Source organism: Heloderma suspectum, chromosome 3, assembly GCF_057233095.1.
Source record: "Heloderma suspectum isolate Gila_16-S chromosome 3, 16-S_ref, whole genome shotgun sequence".
In the NCBI taxonomy this organism is placed as follows: domain Eukaryota; kingdom Metazoa; phylum Chordata; class Lepidosauria; order Squamata; family Helodermatidae; genus Heloderma; species Heloderma suspectum.
In genome coordinates, this window is record NC_139460.1 from 4738292 (window position 1) to 4757016 (window position 18725).

General features: G+C 44.8%; 1 protein-coding gene across 1 annotated transcript in view; it reads left to right on the top strand.

Moving 5' to 3' along the window:
- Window positions 1-6496: 6496 nt before the first annotated feature.
- Window positions 6497-18725, top strand: part of SLCO2B1 (solute carrier organic anion transporter family member 2B1) — a 90878-nt gene continuing 78649 nt past the window's right edge. The window contains exon 1 of the mRNA XM_084841580.1: window positions 6497-6564. The gene's annotated coding sequence lies outside the window, so the exon portion shown is untranslated. The remainder of the gene's footprint in view (window positions 6565-18725) is intronic.

Sequence of the window (18725 nt, forward strand, 5' to 3'; positions counted from 1 at the left end):
ACCCTGACGTCACCATGCTGCAGCATAGGTTGGCGTGGCATCTGAATGCGGCGCAGCAGGAGTGGGTTGGAGGGTGGGTACGAAGTGACGCCTGCCGCACTGCGTGCTGGGCTCAGACGACATGCCAGCCTCCACCGCAGCACATGTCATTTGTAAACGGCCAGTGCACATGTGGCCTGCACAGGGACAAGGGGAGAAGCCATGATATCTTCTTCTACCCCTGCGATCGTGCAAACCCATCTAGTATGAGGCAGCTTCCTGTGCTCCTAATATTTGGCCTGCTCTGATAGGAAGCCTAGAAGTAGGGATGATTGAATCTGTCTATTTCTAATCCATGTCACTTTGGCATGTTTTTACCCATAATTCCATTCCATTCTGTTACTAAAAATGAAGTATTATTATTATTATTATTATATTTATACCCCTCCTTTTCCCCAGTACTGGGACACAAGGCAGCTTACAAAAATTAAAACATATACAATTAAAACATATGAAAATATACAAAAGTTAAAATATAAATTAAACAACAATATAATTAAAATTATATTAAAACATTAAAATTGCATTTTAAAACAGCATTTTAGCAGCTTACCCCCAGGTTCCAGCTATGTCCTAAAGTCCTGCTGGAACAAGAATGTTTTAGTCTGCTTCCGGAAATACATCAAGGAGGGAGCCATCCTAGCCTCCCTGGGAAGGGTGTTCCACAGCTGTGGGGCAGCCACCGAGAAGGCCTTCTCAAACGTGCCAGTGACAGTGGTGGGACTGAGAGAAGGGCCTCACCAGAAGATCTGAGAACATGGGCAGGTTCATAAGGGAGGATACGGTCTTTCAGATAACCTGGACTGGAGCCATATAGGGCTTTATAGGTCATAGCCAGCACTTTGAATTGTGGCCAGAAACAGACTGGAAGCCAGTGAAGCTGTTATAACAAAGGAGAGGTATGCTCCCTGTAACCAGTGCCAGTCAACAGTCTGGCAGCAGCTCTTTGAACCAACTGCAGTTTCCGAACACTCTTCATAGGCAGCCCCATTTAGGGCGCGTTGTAGTAATCCAAACTGGGCACCACACTTTAAGAAGGATGCAGACAGACTGGAGAGGGGTCAGAGGAGGGCAACAAAGATGATCAGGGGACTGGAAACAAAGCCCTATGAAGAGAGACTGAAAGAACTGGGCATGTTTAGCCTTGAGAAGAGAAGACTGAGGGGAGATATGACAGCACTCTTCAAGTACTTGAAAGGTTGTCACAGAGAGGAAGGCCAGGATCTCTTCTCGATCATCCCAGAATGCAGGACATGGAGTAATGGGCTGAAGTTACAGGAAGCCAGATTCCGGCTGAACATCAGGAAAAACCTCCTGACTGTTCGAGCAATACAACAATGGAACCCATTCCCTAGGGAGGTGGTGGGTTCTCCCACACTGGAGGCGTTCAAGACGAGGCCGGACAGCCATCTGTTGGGGATGCTCTGACTTGGATTCCTGCATTGAGCAGGGGGTTGTACTCAATGGTCTTGTAGGCCCCTTCCAACCCTACTATTCTATGATTCTATGTTTCTATGAAACGGGATGTAACTAAGGCACGTGTCACCGTGGCCAGATCAGACATCTCCAAGAACGGGTGCAGTTGGCACACTAGTTTTAACTGTGCAAAAGCACTCCTGGCCACCACTGAAACCTGAGTATCCAGGCTTAGGGCTGAATCCAGGAGCACCCCCAAACTGTAAACCTGAGTCTTCAGGGGGAGGGTAGCCGCATCCAACACAGGCTGAATCCCTATTCCCTGATCTGCCTTTTGACTGACCAGGAGCACCTCTGTCTTGTCTGAATTAAGTTTCAATTTGTTCTCCCTCATCCAATCCATTACTGATGCCAAGCATTGGTTAAGGACGGAAGAAACAGCTTCCTTGGAATCTGGTGGGAAGGAGTAGTAGAGCTGGATGTAGGGGTGTGCGAAACGCTTACACCGTTCTGGCTGGCAGTCCACGGTATGGGGGGAGGCAATCTGTCCCTCCACCCTGGAATCTTCCCCAACTGGCTCCGCTCCGTGGCAAGGCCACGGAGGTGCTGGCCAGGGCCAGCTGCAGCTGGACTTCTGGCCGCTTCTAAGTATCTACGTAGCCTATCACAGCAAAAGGCAGGGACACAAATGGCGGCCGCTACGCCATTTGCGCCCCTGCTCTTTGCTGTAACAGGGTATGTAAGTATCTACGTAGCCTATCACGGCTTGGCAGGGAAGCAAATGGCGGCCGGCGTAGTGGCTGCCATTTGCGGCTGCAGCCCGGCAGTGGCCAGAAGACAACCCAGAGCTGCCGCCAGAGCCACTGCCGCTGCCGGGTAGGTCCGTTCCAGGGGGCTAAAGAATTCTAAAGAATCCGGCCTCACTGGAGTCCATGGCAGAATTCTCCAACATCCCTAGCTGGGTGTCATCAGTACGCATGGCGGAGAATTCCGCCACGGATCTTGGGGAGGCCGAATGCCAGCACATTCGGCCCCCTGAAATCCGTGGCGGAACAAAGCCCCCCGCCCCGCGAAATGGGCCCGGAACGGAGCCTACCTTGGTCGGCCGTTCCGGTGCTCCTCAAATGGCGGCCGCGTCTGCAGCCGCCATTCGCGTCTTTCGAATGGCCGTGATAGACTATGTAAATACTTACGTAGCCTATCATGGCTAACACAGGGACGCCATTTGCGTAAATATTTACATAGCCTATCACGGGCCGGCGTAGGGACACAAATGGTGTTCCTTACACAGGACACCATTTGCGTCCGCACCAGCCCAGCAGCAGCTGGAGGCCCCGCTGCGGGTTGGCATGGCTGGTGGCTCCGCGGCCTGGCCGCGGAGCGGAGCCAGCCGGGCAGGATTCTGGGGGGGAGGAATGGATCGCCTCCCCCCCCGTCGAGGATTTTGGGGGGAGGAACGGATTGCCTCCCCCCACCTGCGGAACCCGGCTTTGCCAGGTAAGTGGGGTTTCGTACACCCCTAGTAATCAGCGTATTGATGGCACCAAACTCCAAAACTCCGGACAACCTCTCCCAGTGGTTTCATGTAGATATTAAATAGCATGGGGGACAGAACAGAAGCCTGAGGGATCCTGCAAGCTAATGGCCACAGAGTCGAACAGGCATTCCCCAACACCAGCTTTTGAGTTCACCCCGCTAGGAAGGAATACAGCCACTGTAAAACAGTACTCCCAAGTCCCATCCCAGCGAGGTGTCTCAGAAGACTACCATGGTCAATCGTATCGAATGCTGCTGAGAGGTTCAGCAGAACTAACAGGAACACACTCCCCCTCTCCAGTTCCTGGCATAGGTCATCCACCAAGGTGACCAAAGCTGTCTGCATCCCATACCCAGGCCTGAAACCAGATTGAAATGGATCAAGATAATCCGTTTCATCCAGGAACCCCTGGAGCTGGGAGATCACTATACCTTGCCCAAAAATGGTACGTTAGAGACTGGAAGATAGTTATCTAGTATGGTGGAATTCAGGGAAGGTTTCTTCAACAGAGGTCTCACAACTGCCTCTTTTAAGCATAATGGAACAATACTTTGTTCCAAAGAGGCATTAACCATGCCCGTTATCCACTCAGCCAGTCCTCCTCTGGCCTCTTTAATAAGCCAGGAGGGGCAAGGATCCAGCATACATGTGGTGGCTCTCACCGCTCCAAGGATCCTGTCCACATCCCCGAGCTGCACAAATTGAAAAGAATCCATCAACACTGAACAAGCAGGAGCCAAAGTGACATCCACAGGATCTGCATCAACTACAGCATCCAAGTCAGAACGGATCTGAGCGATTTTATCAGCAAAGTGCTGAGCAAATTGTTCACAGCAGGCTATCGAGTGGTCAGAATTTTTCCTCTCAAAACTATCCTCTCAAAATAAATATTTATATATGTATTCTAATATATTTAAATGCATTTTCTCTCAGATACATATGTAAATGCATATTAATACATTCAAACTGTTGAAAAGTATGTTGCAACATTTGGAGAAGTGGAAATGTGGTGTATAGTGACGTTCCGATCTGTACATTAGTCCAAGAGCTGTGGATCAGGTCATTTCATAAAACGTGCACTGTGTATACGCACATTTCTCATGATAGACTTAATTCATGGTGTGTGCACATTTCTCTTCTTACTATCCAACATGATAGCCATTTTAAAAGCGTGACATGAATGAATGCTCCAAATCATAAATCCAAAACTAACACTGTAGTTCCAAAAGCTGGTAATTTAGAAACATAAAATGGGTCTTGGGCATGGATTCCAGCAGAAGTTACAGCCAAAGCAAGTGCCCACCTCCCCCCACCCCCGGTGTGGACAGAATAAGTGCGAAGATCAGCTTCACCTTCTTTATCCACAGACGTGGAGAGGCCACTGGCTTTGGCAGTGGGAGGCCCTGGTTTGAATGCCTGCTTAGCAGCTAAACTTGCCATGGCCTTGGATAAATTGTTTCCTCCTGGCTTAATCTTATTCATGTCTTTGTGGGGTAGAGAATAATATGAGCCAAAGTCTGACTTGAGCTGTTGGGATGGAGTGTCAAAAATAAAACAAAAACCTGCTTCTTCATATAAACACTGAGGGGAGAATAAGGAGTTCTTGAAGATGGGCAGAGATCTAGGATTGCCCCATCTGAACAGGGAAGACTGGCCCAGCCTGCTTATCAGCATTTAACTGCTTGATGTGCAAAAATCAGCCAGTGAAGATTTACTCAACTGCAGGGGGGCGGGGGGCGGGGATCTTCACGACAACAGAATGGGAAACATGTTGGAATCCTATCTGGATTTTCATGGAATCAGCTTTGGCCCATCTTGGACACACAAAGCAAGAAAAGCCAAGTGTATCATACCTTTAAAATCCAGTTTTCATGGGTCACACAGTGCTTCAAAGTAACAAACTTCTGGGTATGGTGGGGGGAGTAGATCAGAGCGTCACCAACCTGGCAGGGGCTGCTCAACCAATGAGAGAGGCTTGTTTCCAGCCCCTGTCCAGGCTCCCCCCCCTTTGCATGAAGAAGCCAAAATCCCCAATTCTCCAGTGCACCATCTGAAGGCTCCCTATGAGAACATCCCACCACCCCAATTTTGCCCCGTTCCAGCAAACTGTCACAGAGTTATTGCTTCCGCCCCACCCTGCTTTCTCCTTCTCTGGGCACTTTCTCCTTGCTTGCAATGACAGGCTTCTGATACCTCGCCAGATTGGAGAAGCAACTTTACATAGCATTAAAGAAGCAATTTTACACAATACCAGAGGCATGATTTAACACAACAATAGAGATGCAAAGTAATACAGACATCACAGAAAGGAAGGCCAGGATCGCTTCTCGATCATCCCAGAGTGCAGGACACAGAATAATAGGCTCAAGTTACAGGAAGCCAGATTCTGGCTGAACAGCAGGAAAACTTCCTGACTGTTAGAGCAATATGACAATGGAACCAGTTACCTAGGGAGATGGTGGGCTCTCCCACACTGGAGGCATTCAAGATGAGGCTGGACAGCCATCTGTCAGGGATGCTCTGACTTAGCTTCCTGCATTGAGCAGGGGGTTGGACTCGATGGTCTTATAGGCCCCTTCCAACCCTACTATTCTATGATTCTATGATCAGAGAAGTGCATCAGGACAGAGGCTAATTACTGGCAAAATAGGGAGTGCAGGGCAATTCTGAAGGCTGGAAAGGTTCAGTGAGGTCATGGCCAGGTGAAAGACACACCCCTGGGCAGGGCTGCGTGCCCTGCCCAGGGGTGGGATAGGGGCACACAGCACCAGAAGCATGGAGAACCTAAATTAAAGAAATCAAGTGGAGGAAATGTAGTTCAGAAAATCAGGTTTTTCCACTGGAAATCTTCAGGGTAGCTGCAGATTAGCCATGAATTCATCTGCCACCAACAACCTCTAAACGCTCCCACTTCGCAGCAGCTCCCCCATGAGGACAGCCTATGGAGAGATCAGTATTATCACTTGCTAATGCCTTTCACAAATCCATTTGCCGCCTTGCCAGGGACCAGTGTCCTTGGTCCCTGCTCAGTGCAAAGAAAAACCCCTCTCCCTTCCTGCCCAGGCTCTGTAGGGGGCTCTCTCAAATTGCACTGAGAACACGTGGTGTTTCTGCCTGCTCCAAAGCCCAGTATGATATGGGGGATATAATCTCCCAAATTTGCCAACATGCCAGAGGAATTATGGCTGGCTAGTAAGCTAAATTAAAATGTTTGGACCTCTGTCTTCACACCAAACAGCTGTTAAAGGAATAGTTACAGTGGCCAGCTGGAAAGTTTGACAGCCTCAGATGGATGACAGTTGTTGCTTCTGGAAGCTAATGTAGTGCTGTGGTTTAAAATCAAAACAACCAGAATAGCCTCCTAACTCCACCCCTCTGAGTTGGAATCAAAATGTTACTTTTTTTAAAAGGTACTTTTATTTTTTAAAAAAATGCTTAATGTGAGCTGGAGAATGGGAGGGAACTGGCTCTGTGTACTCTGGGGGGGGGGGAGCCGTGCAAAGTCCCTTCCTGTCTAAACTGAGCTACGAGGCACAAGGGCTGAGACAGCTGTAAGACGGTGAAAGGCATTTGTAAGTACCCCATATTATTCAGTTTCCTGGTTCTGAACTTGAGATCCCCCATCCCAAAGGTAAAATCTAGCACATCTTGGGAAGTCTTTCTAGAGTCCTAATTTCCTCTGACTGCTCTTCCTTTTCAGTTTTTCTTGGGCTGTTCGGAGCTTGGGTTTCTTTGCTGCCCACATGAAGGAGAATGGGCTTTCCTGTGGGTCTGTAGTGACATTCTGCAGCTGTTTCTACAGCTCTGCCCTCTTCTAATCTGTTCCCATTCCCAGTGGTAATAGAACAGATCTGTTTGCAATATCTTCATTTTTCTCCCTTGAAGAATTCAGATGGAGTGAAAACCATATAGTGAAACTGGATGAAACCCCAGTTCCACTTGCTTGCCATTGGGCAAAAGTCTCTCATCTTCGAATGAGAAACTTCCTCCAAACCAGAGACGCTTCTTTAATGTCATTTGAAAGTAATAGAAATTTATGAAAGCCATAACCTGGGACTACAAAAGCACAATTTGATGATACTGTGCTACTCCTATTCAGTTCCTAAAAATTGTGTGTAGTGAAGCTGCCTTATACAGAGTCAGAGTATTGATCAATCTAGCTTGGGACTATCTGCTCTAATGGGCAGCAGCTCTCCAACGTTTGAGACAGAGGCTTTCCCTTAACTATCTTTATTCTGTTTGCTTGCCCTCAAACATCCCTGTTGAACAGGCATCCTGTTTCTTACAAAATAAATAACTACCATTCCCATTTTGCAGATTTGGAAGTGAAGCTGAAGAGAGTGTGACTTGCCCTGGCACACATAATCAGTCTGTGGTAGAGGTGGGGCTTTAACCCAAATCTCCCAGACCCCAGTCCAGCTTAACTGTCTACTCAGCCAGACTGGCACTTTGATCTACATTTCACTGTCCCAGCCTTAGATAGTAATCTTGTGCACACATAGTGTCATAACTTGCTGGCCAGGGACTTCTTCACACCAGCACAGCAGTGTGGCTTATTCTGTTATGCGACAAGCAACTGACTGGTTATAGTTTGGCCAGGTTAATCATAACATTACGATGGCCATACTATTTCAGATCATGAACAGAGAACCTTTAATTTGCAGAAGTAGTATGCAGCCTTTAGTCTATTTTCTTGGGGTGCCAAGAGCTGTAACATGGGAGAAGTACGATTAGGCTCTCCTAACTTCCATGGTTTAAATAATCAATAGCAGCTGGGGTGAGGGTGCATCAAATTAACTCTTTTCCCTTTGCTGTTTCCCCATGAAAATCACAGATATGCACATAGATGGGATGTTGGCAAAGTTCAATAAAAACACTGGAATTCACAAAAGCCCACCTGCAATGAAAGGTGAGCATTTAGAGCCCTCAAATTATTCTCCAGTTTGGATCAAAATATGAGTCAGGGAAGAATTCCTGGCTTCTCCACTCCTATCCCTGCTGGCCTGCACTGTCTCAAAAAGCCCACTCTGCCAGCCTCTCACCCCCAAAGTGAACTTCTCTCCTTCCCTTCACTTATCCTTTACAAAGGATTACCTTGCTGGGTAATGGTGCATTGGGGGCAATGCCTGGAAGGACCAGGGAAGCAACTCCAGCAGCCCTCCGGAGAACTTTCTCTTCCATGGTCCCCTGAGCTTTTGTTACCTGGTGCATCAGGGTGACTGAGTAGGGAGGAAAGGGAGAAGCTTTCCTTGTCTCCTCTTCTTGCACACCTGTCACTTCAGTTCCTGCTGGGGTAAGTGAAGGGAAAGGGAAATGCATTGGAGGGGTCTGTGGGAGTGGGGAAGAGCAAGACAAGGCCTGGCAAGGATGAACAGGGCATCCAAGTTTTTCTCTGGGGAGGGAGCTGGATAACTTCTGAGTTAGTCTGGGGAGAGCTTCAGATAGGTACTTACAGATAGCCATGTTATGCCTGTCAGAAACAGCCTGAGGGGATGGTTTTTCCTCAGAAAAACAGCACAGAGGAGAGGGGGGAACTCCTTTCCCCCACCTGATCCAGTTCTGCCTCCCTGTCATGGCTGTGTTTTGTTTAGTTTAGCACACTCAGTGAGGTGGTGAACCTGTATCTGGACTGTACCATTTCAGAGTGCAGGTGGGAGCTTACATTACAGAATTTTGTTGCATGTAAAACAATTCCCTCCACACAGAAAATCAGCATGTCATGGAGTGGGCTAGATTAGAACCATTCTCCCCGACACACTAGTTTTCTATGTAGAAGGAACAGTTTTGTATGGAGGAGCATCCCCACCACCACCTGCAGTCTCAAGTGGTACAGCCTAGAGGAACATCTGCCACCTCAGTGAGCACCTCACAGCAACCCAGAGACTGTCTTGCACCCTGATGCTGCCCAGGCCACTGCTCTAGACACCAGCTTTCCCAAATAATTTTTGAAGCAAGAGGAATCCAAAACAAAGTTGGCAGAAGACTTTCAAAAGAAACACAAAGTGCTTTTGGTAGGGCTGAAAATAGCAAATATTTCTGTAATTCCAAGAATACTGCATGCCTTCGTTCATTTGTACGATGGCCTCAGCAAAATGACTACCAACAACCACCCCCCAGAGGAGACCAAAGTGGTTGCATGCCAGAAAAAAACGCAAATTAGCAAATACAGCAAAACCTCCAGCACCGATTTTGCTAAACTTAGGCTGTGGTGGGATTGCTGTGTCAGCAGAAGAGGAAAGCTGGCTGTATGCTTTCCTCTACTTGTTTTTATTTATTTGTGTTTTTTTAAAGCCCTATGCTGCCCACATTTCTTCTGCTTCAGTGTCTCCAGGAAGGTAGCCCTAATTTAAAGCCAATTCTTCTGACATGCTTGTGAAACGGATATTTAGTCTATTTCTGAATGTTCATGAAAAGACTTCCTATAATCCTTTATAGTCTTGTAAGAAGAACCCTGGTTTCTCTTCTGGAGAATTTCTTCTGGGTTAGGAGCATGAATGACCTTTTGTTTGAAAGAGCTGACCTGACTGAACATTTAAGCTCCTTCTGCCATCTTTAAATCCAACCCTGGTACAAATCGTGGGTCTCCTCAATATATTAAGGTGATGGACAGCTAATTTAAACTCAAATGCACGTGCCCAAGTTGAGGCGCCCCCAAACATGTTTGCTTCCTGTGGAGGAAAATCAAATCACATATGCTCTTGCTCTACTCAGTTCCTATTTGGAGAGCCCCATTGATTAGTTCTGGCTGTCTCCCACTTTTCCACCCTTTAAGCGTGACCAACATTTGCAGCCTCAAATGACCTGATGGCAGGACTGCCAGATGTGGAGAGTTTTCAGTGCTCTCCCCTTTAGAATACCATGGGGATGAAATTTAAAACCAGGTCAGCTCTTTCATGCTCCCAGCCAAGTAGTCAGTCAGTCAGTCAGTCAGTCAATCTTTTCAGTTTGTAGCAATCTTCCAAATAGGTCCTTCTCACAATAGGGTAAAAGAAAGCCTTTAAAATACAAGTTACAACTGGGAAATGATCTGACCCCTGCTGACACTTTCTTTTTCATATGAGAAAGCTTTGAAAAATCATACATGTAGTTTTGTTTGCAGGATTGCATACCCAGAAGCACAAGTAAGTTGAGAATCTCCCCTGAGTATGGATTGTTGGGAAGCTAAATTCTGGTTCTTCAGCAGTGAGAAGTCTAGACCTTGGGCTAAAGGCACTCTGAATAGCAAGTGGAAATACTCAAAGAAGAGGTGCTTCTTATTCAGTATCTCTTATTTAGAGACACTGGGCCTTTCCTGCTAGTTCATCTAGGCTCTGTGATCAGCATCCAGCCTGAATCCTTGGTAGAGAGTGATTGATGCTGTGAGCCCCCACTGAGGGCCAATCTACATTGCGCCCACCATCACAATGAATTCGGTGTCCTGTCGGGTTAAACGCTCTCACATTAAAATGTGATTATCCACACTCACCCATTTTCCCTGTTGCAGTGCTTCATCGAATGCGCAAGCTCGGTTCACACTCGAGCGCTGTGCTGTTTTCCTGCTCTTAAAGATGGAGGCTCTCATTGGAGGATCAGAAACTCTTCCTGTTTCTGCTGATTCCACGCCCACCACGCTCACAGTTCTCGACGGCCCCATGTCATCTTCCGGCTACTGATCGCATAGCTTCCTTAGCACTCAATGTTTCCTCAGCAACAAGCAAAGGGCTGGATGTGCACACGCTTGTCTAATCTCGGAACCTAAGCAGGCTCGGCCCCGGTCAGTAGTTGGATGGGCGACCGCCTGAAAATCAGGCTTCCTGCATTGTGCAGGGAGGGGGTTGTTCTATCCCCTGAAATGAGACTAAGTTTTACCCCCTCCTATCCCCCGCTTTGGTGTTTTTTTTTAATTAAGACATTATCTTCGAAGAATCGTGGCTTCTCCGTGATTTTTTTCCCCCTAATTCAGGCATGATCTTTGAAGATTCGAAAATTCGAAGATTTGGAGCTTCAAATCTTCGAATTTTCAAATCTTCGAAGATTTGACACTTCACATCTTTGAATCTTCGAAGATAATGCCTTAATTTAAAAAAAAATCCAAAGTGGGGGATAGAAGGGGGTAAAACTTAGTCTCATTTGAAGGGATAGAACAACCCCCTGCTCAGTGCAGGAAGCCTGATTCCCAGGCAGACACCCATCCAACTACTGACCAGGGCCAACCCTGCTTAGCTTCCGAGATCAGACAAGTGCGTGCACATCCAGCCCTTTGCTTGCTGCTGAGGAAACACTGAGTGCTGAGGAAGCTATGTGATCACTAGCTGGAAGATGACATAGGGCCGTCGAGAGCTGTGATTGGACAGGAGGGAAATACAAACACCGCTGTATATGGACAGGCAGGGAAGGGGACTATGACCAGATATGGTAGCAAAGGCAGAAAATCAGAGCACATTAAGGGGAAATACTGGGATATTAGGGTATTGAAAGCGGGAGCACAGAAGCTGGAAATTCCAGTTCCAATTCAAGGCGGGTACTGCGTAGTGTGAAAGACGGGCGGTGAAACCTCATTAGAAGCAAAAAAACCCGTAAGTGTAGATCAGCCCCGAGCCACAATGTCTGGGAGCATCAGCCTGGCCTGATACTTTTTTTTAAAAAAAAAATTTTGCACATGCCTGATTATAGTTGTTTTCATATTCTATATATAATTTAGAATTTGCCTCCTTTATTATTTACAGATTCTAACATTGGTATTCAGTATCAGTCTATACACAAAAAGATTCAATAGGAGAATAGAGAAAGAAAGTTTAGGAGAATAGAGAAAGAAAGCAGGGCGCATGAGCAAGGTGTATGATAGTTAAATCTGCAACACTAAAACAGACTCTCAGCTGAGACAATCGCCAGCTAGGTCAGTAGTTTTATTGAACTGTTTTCCATGAATCCCTGGAGTTCTTTTGAAACTTAGCAGGAATTCCTCAGTTGAGAAGTTCAGTATGAAAGCCATCCTGTTCACGCTACTAGTAACAACAATCACGATTTAAAAGATTTCTATGGGTTTTCCTCATCCAAACTCAGCAGACCAGCCACTGCCCTTCTGGAAGTAAATATGGTATTGATTATGTTACACTATATTCCTGGTATATGAAATATTCCAGCTGAGGACAGTCCTTAACTTTATTGCAGTGTGCAAAGTGTCAGGCAATATATTTCAGACCAATTGAAACATGATGATCATCTTATCTGGCTGCAATCCTATTTGTATATCCTCCAACTGTCCCTCTTTGTGGAAGATAGTGCTTATTTTCTGGTGCCTGACCCTAGTAAATCACTGCCCCTATTTTATCTTCTGGGATGCCTTGTTAAAATGTTGGTAGTGTGATTGGCTAGCATTGTCATTCTTCAGGGTTTAGCTTCCTCCCCAGAGTCTCTAACAGTTAAATCTCTGTGTGCAGGGGATGGATGCACATTTCTAGGGCGCATACATGAAAGAACATGTGCATGAACACTAAAACACCATAGAGTGCTTTAGTGTTCCACCCTGCAGCTTCTGAGGGATTTTGTTTGATTTGCTGTTTTAAGGAAACCGACCTGATTCACACTTCCTGTAGTAATACATGGATCGGAATGCAGTTATTCCTTCAGTTTTTCTGATTTTTGCAATACATTTTTTTAGCTTTAAAAAAGTACCAAAATTTATATAAAATGCATTTATTTTAGGATAAAATGTGTATTTTATGTAAAAATTTGTTCAGATTAATGCAGAAACATTAATGGACATATGAAATTCACATGCACCAGAAACAGATGGATCCATTCATCCCTGATTTTGAACTGTTGGTTACATACTGTAGGACAACAATCTTTTGCAATTATATCTTTAACTTGGGGGGAAAAAACACCTTTTGGCTTTTAAATCAGTGGATAGGCTAATTCTGCAGGGGAGCAGGACCTTCAGCAAAAGAAATATAAGACGCTCCCTTATACCAGCCACAGCATATAGCTAAATATTCTCTACACACTGACTGGCAGTGAACTCCGCAGAGTTTTAGATGGGACACTCCTGGCCCTACCTGGAAATACCTTGGAACCTGGGACCTTTTGCATCCAGTGATCCTTGGTAACAAAATGAGGACCTTTACACAAACATGTCCCTAGTTACATTCATGAAATGTTGGACAGGATGAATGCACAATTGCTTGAAAGTAAGCCCTATTGAAAGCAGTGGCACTTAGTTCAGAGTAAATATGAATAGGGTTGAGCTGTAAGGTCTACGTATACCAGTGATCAAATCTATGCAGTCTGAAAGGGCAAGGATGTGACAAGAGCTAAGGATGGGATGGGATGGGTTGGGATGGCCTAGATGTTTTTTATATTGAATCCATTAATATGCAGAAGCTAATTGACTACTGTCTGTGGTCAAAATGTGCTTAGCCCATTAAAGAAAGGTACCAGGCCAGCCCCTTACCTATTTTCAGAATTCATGCTGAGACTAAAGTTCTTGAGTACCATTTTTTGGTACAAATCAAATATATAACTCAAATAAATAAATAAATAAATAAATAAATAAATTTGTATTGGGTATTTAGGACACTGCCAAGAAAAAAATTGTGTATATAATAAAATGTTTTCTGCATCCTATTAATATTAAATAATGGTAGGAGACACCTACTTCTGACATGAATTATGTTACCAGCAGAATAACAAATGATTTTGCAGAAGCTGCACAATATTTCTTCCACAAACAATGCTGAATGCCTGCCCTATCATTCATCCAGATGTCGCTGAAAATCAGATGGCAGAGCAAACATTGTAGCTTAGAATGGCAGCTTCTGAAAACTGCACCATGGTTTTCAGCTCCTGCAACAGTCAATACAGGAGTAAAGAGTGTAGTCACTTGAAACAGATTATTTGGATCTGCCCAGAACTTGTGTATTCCTGCTGTGGTTCAGTGTGGAAAGACCAGAGTTCATATCTTCTCCCAGTCATATAATAAGCACAACCCCTACCCCAACTGATCAAGTCACCACTTCTGAGCTACTGTGTCTTTTATAAAAACAACCTCACAGGCTCATGACTGCAGGAAGCAGCCACTGGCCCAGTTGTTCTTCTGCCTGTTTAGTACTTATGAAAGTCGATTATAGAATACCCAAAGACCTGACGATAATCTGGAGCTGGACTTTTCCTGGTGGACGGCTATCTTGGCACAGAGAGTCCAGAGTAAGTAACCCCCAGCCACTTAAGTTTTTAAAGGGTTAGATACCATAAGTGTATCTAATCCTTTAAATACAAAAAAAAAAAAAAAACCCTACACACTAATTATATACAACAATGGCAATGCATTCCATGAATGAATTAGAAATGCATTCTGGTATCTAAGATGAGAGGTGTAGACAAATTCCATACAATTCACACAAATTCTATACAATTCACACATTCCCTAAGCCCATTCCCCACACTATTTATTTGATTGTCATTTTTAACGGTATATATGAAACATTTCTCTATCTCTGTAGATGACATGAACATTGGTCTAATTTACCCAAAAAAATCCTGTTAGCTAGTGACAAAGAAAGAGCTAATTCAGCAAGCAGCCAGCTTTGCTTTGGCAATAGCAAAGCAGAGTCAAATATATTTTGATACTTATGCAACAGCCATTTACATGACATCTATAAAATGTATTTTCTGCTATCTTGGTAAATGAATTCATGACTGAGGTAGCATGTGAAAAGCGATTTGTAAGATACTGGAATTTTAGATTCTTGAAACTTTGTTGTTGTTATGTTATTGACTTTGATTGTTAATTACTGTTATGGTCTATGGTGCCAAACAAATAATTGAAACTCTGCAGATTCAGTTAAATGATGTGTTGAAGACTGCCTGTCTGGGATGGAATCTCTGTTCTTCCCAGAAAGAATTAACAATGGGTGCTTTGCTTATCACAGAGCCTTTAGTATCCAAGACCTCAAAAAGAAATCCCTCCCTGTTGTCCTTTTACAGGGAAAACATTATTCCATTGAAGACTGAAGGTTGCTTTTGTGAAGTAAAATCTGATTGCCCTTTCATGTTCGTTTGTTTTAATGCTACTTTCTTTAGAACTATACCACTGTAACCCCTGTCAATAATGTTGAAAGTCCCTGTAAGTTTTATGGCAGTTGAACTTTACTCCAAGAGCTTTAGAGGACTTCTAAGCATGTGATAAGTAAACAGTTTTTAGCATCTTTCAGAAGTCATGCCAACATGAAAGTGTTCTGTAATAGGGTCAGTGGCATCATTTGAAAAGATTTGATCCAGCTGCTGCCATCTTGATGCCCCTTGCTGCTGGAGTTTCTTCATGATTACATTTCTGAAGTATCTAGATAGGTGAGACGAGTCATTTCGACCTTTGCAGTGGTTGGTCCAGAATCTTAATTTCACCGCCGATTTCGGGGGCCCGAATGTGTTGGCGCTCGGCCCCCCGAAGATTCGGGGAGAAATTCTCTGCCATCCCTAGCCATGTTTTGCAGAATTTGTCTCTCAACAGATATCAGGGAAATTGAAGTCCCCCATTACTACTGCATCATGCTTCCTTGAAACATTGGCTATTTGCTTTTCAAAAGTTTCATCCTCATCTTCTCCTTGATTGGGTGGCCAGCAGTAGACTCCAGCCACCATGTTCCTTTTATTCTTTCCTCCATTTATTTTAACCCAGATGCTCTCAATGGGGCTACCAAGTTCCTCCTCCTGTATTTCTGTGCAGAGATATGTATTTTTAACATATAGTGCGACTCCACCTCCCTTTCTGTTCCTTCTGTTTTTTTTTAACAAGTTATATCCTTCAATTGCTGTATTCCAGTCATGGGAGTCATCCCACCAAGTTTCAGTTACACCTATCAAGTCGTAATTTTCCTCCGTTATTAAGAGTTCAAGTTCATTCTGTTTGTTTCCCATACTCTGGGCATTAGTATGTAGACATCAAAGACCTTGTGCTTTACAGTCTGGCTTTCTTCCTACATGGTTTTGAAGACTATTATTGGGTGCTGTTAGAGCTGTTCTCTCCATTGTGGTACATGAGCCTTCATCCATTGTTACCCCCAACTTTACGTCACCCTTTTCCATTGTTGTTGTTCAGTCGTTCAGTCGTGTCCGACTCTTCGTGACCCCATGGACCATAGCACGCCAGACCTTCCTGTCCTGCACTGTCTCCCGGAGCATGCTCAAGTTCATATTCATTGCATCGGTGATGCTATCTAGCCATCTCATCCTCTGCCGTCCCCTTCTCCTTTTGCCTTCAGTCTTTCCCAGCATCAGGGTCTTTTCCAGAGAGTTTTCTGTTTCTCTTCGCATTAGGTGGCCAAAATATTTCAGCTTCAGCTTCAGTCTCTGTCCTTCCAATGAGCACTCAGGGTTGATTTCCTTTAGGATGGACTGATTTGACCTCCTTGCAGTCCAGGGGACTCGTAAGAGTCTTCTCCAGCACCACAGTTCGAAAGCATCAATTCTTCGGTGCTCAGCCTTCCTTATAGTCCAGCTCTCACAGCCATACATTACTACTGGGAAAACCATAGCTTTGATTACACGGACCTTTGTCGGCAAGGTGATGTCTCTGCTTCTTACTATGCTGTCTAGGTTTGCCACAGCTTTCCTCCCCAGGAGCAAGCGTCTTTTGATTTCATGGCTACAGTCACCATCTGTGGTGATCGTGGAGCCCAAGAAAGTAAAATCTGTCACTGCTTCCATTTCTTCCCCTTCTATATGCCAGGAAGTGATGGGGCCAGATGCCATGATCTTAGTTTTTTTAATGTTGAGTTTCAAACCAGCTTTTGCACTCTCCTCTTTCACCCTCAACAAGAGGCTCTTTAGATCCTCTTCGCTTTCTGCCATTAGGGTGGTATTGTCTGCATATCGGAGGTTGCTGATATTTCTCCCGGCAATCTTAATTCCGACCTGTGATTCATCCAGCCCGGCGTTTCTCATGATGTACTCTGCATATAAGTTAAATAAGCAGGGCGACAATATGCAGCCTTGTCATACTCCTTTCCCAATTTTGAACCAATCGGTTGTTCCATGTCTGGTTCTTACTGTTGCTTCTTGACCCTCGTACAGGTATCTCAGGAGACAGCTAAGGTGGTCTGGTACTCCCATCACTTTAAGAATTTGCCACAGTTTGTTGTGATCCACACAATCAAAGGCTTTAGCATAGTCAATGAAGCAGAAATAGAAGTTTTTCTGGAATTCTCTTGCTTTCTCCATGATCCAGCAAATGTTTGCGATTTGATCTCTAGTTCCTCTGCCTCTTCGAAACCCAGCTTGTACTTCCGGTAGTTCTCGGTTCGCATACTGCTGAAGCCTAGCTTGTAGGATTTTGAGCATCACCTTGCTGGCATGTGAAATGAATGCAATTGTGCAGTAGCTTGAACACTCTTTGGCGTTGCCCTTCTTTGGAATTGGAATGTAAACTGACCTTTTCCAGTGTTGCGGCCACTGTTGAGTGTTCCAAATTTGTTGGCATATTGAGTGCAGCACTTTAACAGCATCATCTTTTAGGATTTTAAATAGCTCAGCTGGAAGACTGTCATCTCCGCTAGCCTTGTTGTTACTAATGCTTCCTAAGGCCCACTTGACTTCACTCTCTAAGATGTCCGGCTCAAGTTCAGTGACCGCACTATTATGGCTATCAGGGACATTAAGATCTTTCCTATATAGTTCTTCTGTGTATTCTTTCCACTACTTCTTAAGCTCATCTGCTTCTGTTAGATCCCTGCCTTCTTTGTCCTTTATCATGCCCGTCTTTGCACAAAACGCTCCCTTGAGATCTCCAATTTTATTGAAGAGATCTCTAGTCTTTCCCATTCTATTGTTTTCCTCAATTTCTTTGCATTGTTCATTTAAGAAGGCCTTCTTGTCTCTCCTTGCTATTTTCTGGAACTCTGCATTCAGTTGGATATATCTTCCCCTTTCTCCCTTGCTTTTCACTTCCCTTCTTTCCTCAGCTACTTGTAAAGCCTCATCAGACAGCCACTTGGCTTTCTTGCATTTCTTTTTCTTTGGGATGGATCGAGTTGCTGCCTCCTGAACAATGTTACGGACCTCCGTCCATAGTTCCTCAGGCACTCTGTCTATCAGGTCTAATCCCTTGAATCTATTCTTCACCTCCACTGTATATTCATAAGGGATATGATTTAGGTCATAGCTGAATGGTTTAGTGGTTTTCCCTACGTTCTTCAATTTAAGCCGAAATTTTGCAACAAGAAGCTCATGATAGGTTTCAGTTTAAAGCCCTCCTGATGAAGTTCTTCATGGTGTGGCCAGCATGAAGGACCCCTGAAGATTATCTTAGGGTCCGGTCAGGTACATATGGGATGAGCTGATCCTTCAGGTCACCTGGCCCCAAGCCATTTAGGGCTTTGAATGTTAATACCAGCACTTTAAATTGGGCCAGGACATGGACTGGCAGCCAGTGCAGCTGGAAAAACACTGGCGTAATGTGATCTCAGTGGCCAGTCCGTGTTAACAATCTTGCTATGCTGTTTTGGACCAGCTTGCGGGCCATTTTCAAAGGCAGCACCATGTATAACAGATTGCAGTAATCTAATGTGCAGGTAACTGTAGCTAGGCTATTTCTTTCCAGATAAGGGCATCATTGGTATATCACAAAATGAAACAGAGAGCTAAAAACAGAGACAGCTAAAATATAATTTACATCAGTAGAGGTGGAGAGAAAGTAAATCAACCCAAAGGCTGGCAAAAAATGAAATATCTTAAAAGAACATCAAAAAGAGGGAAGGAG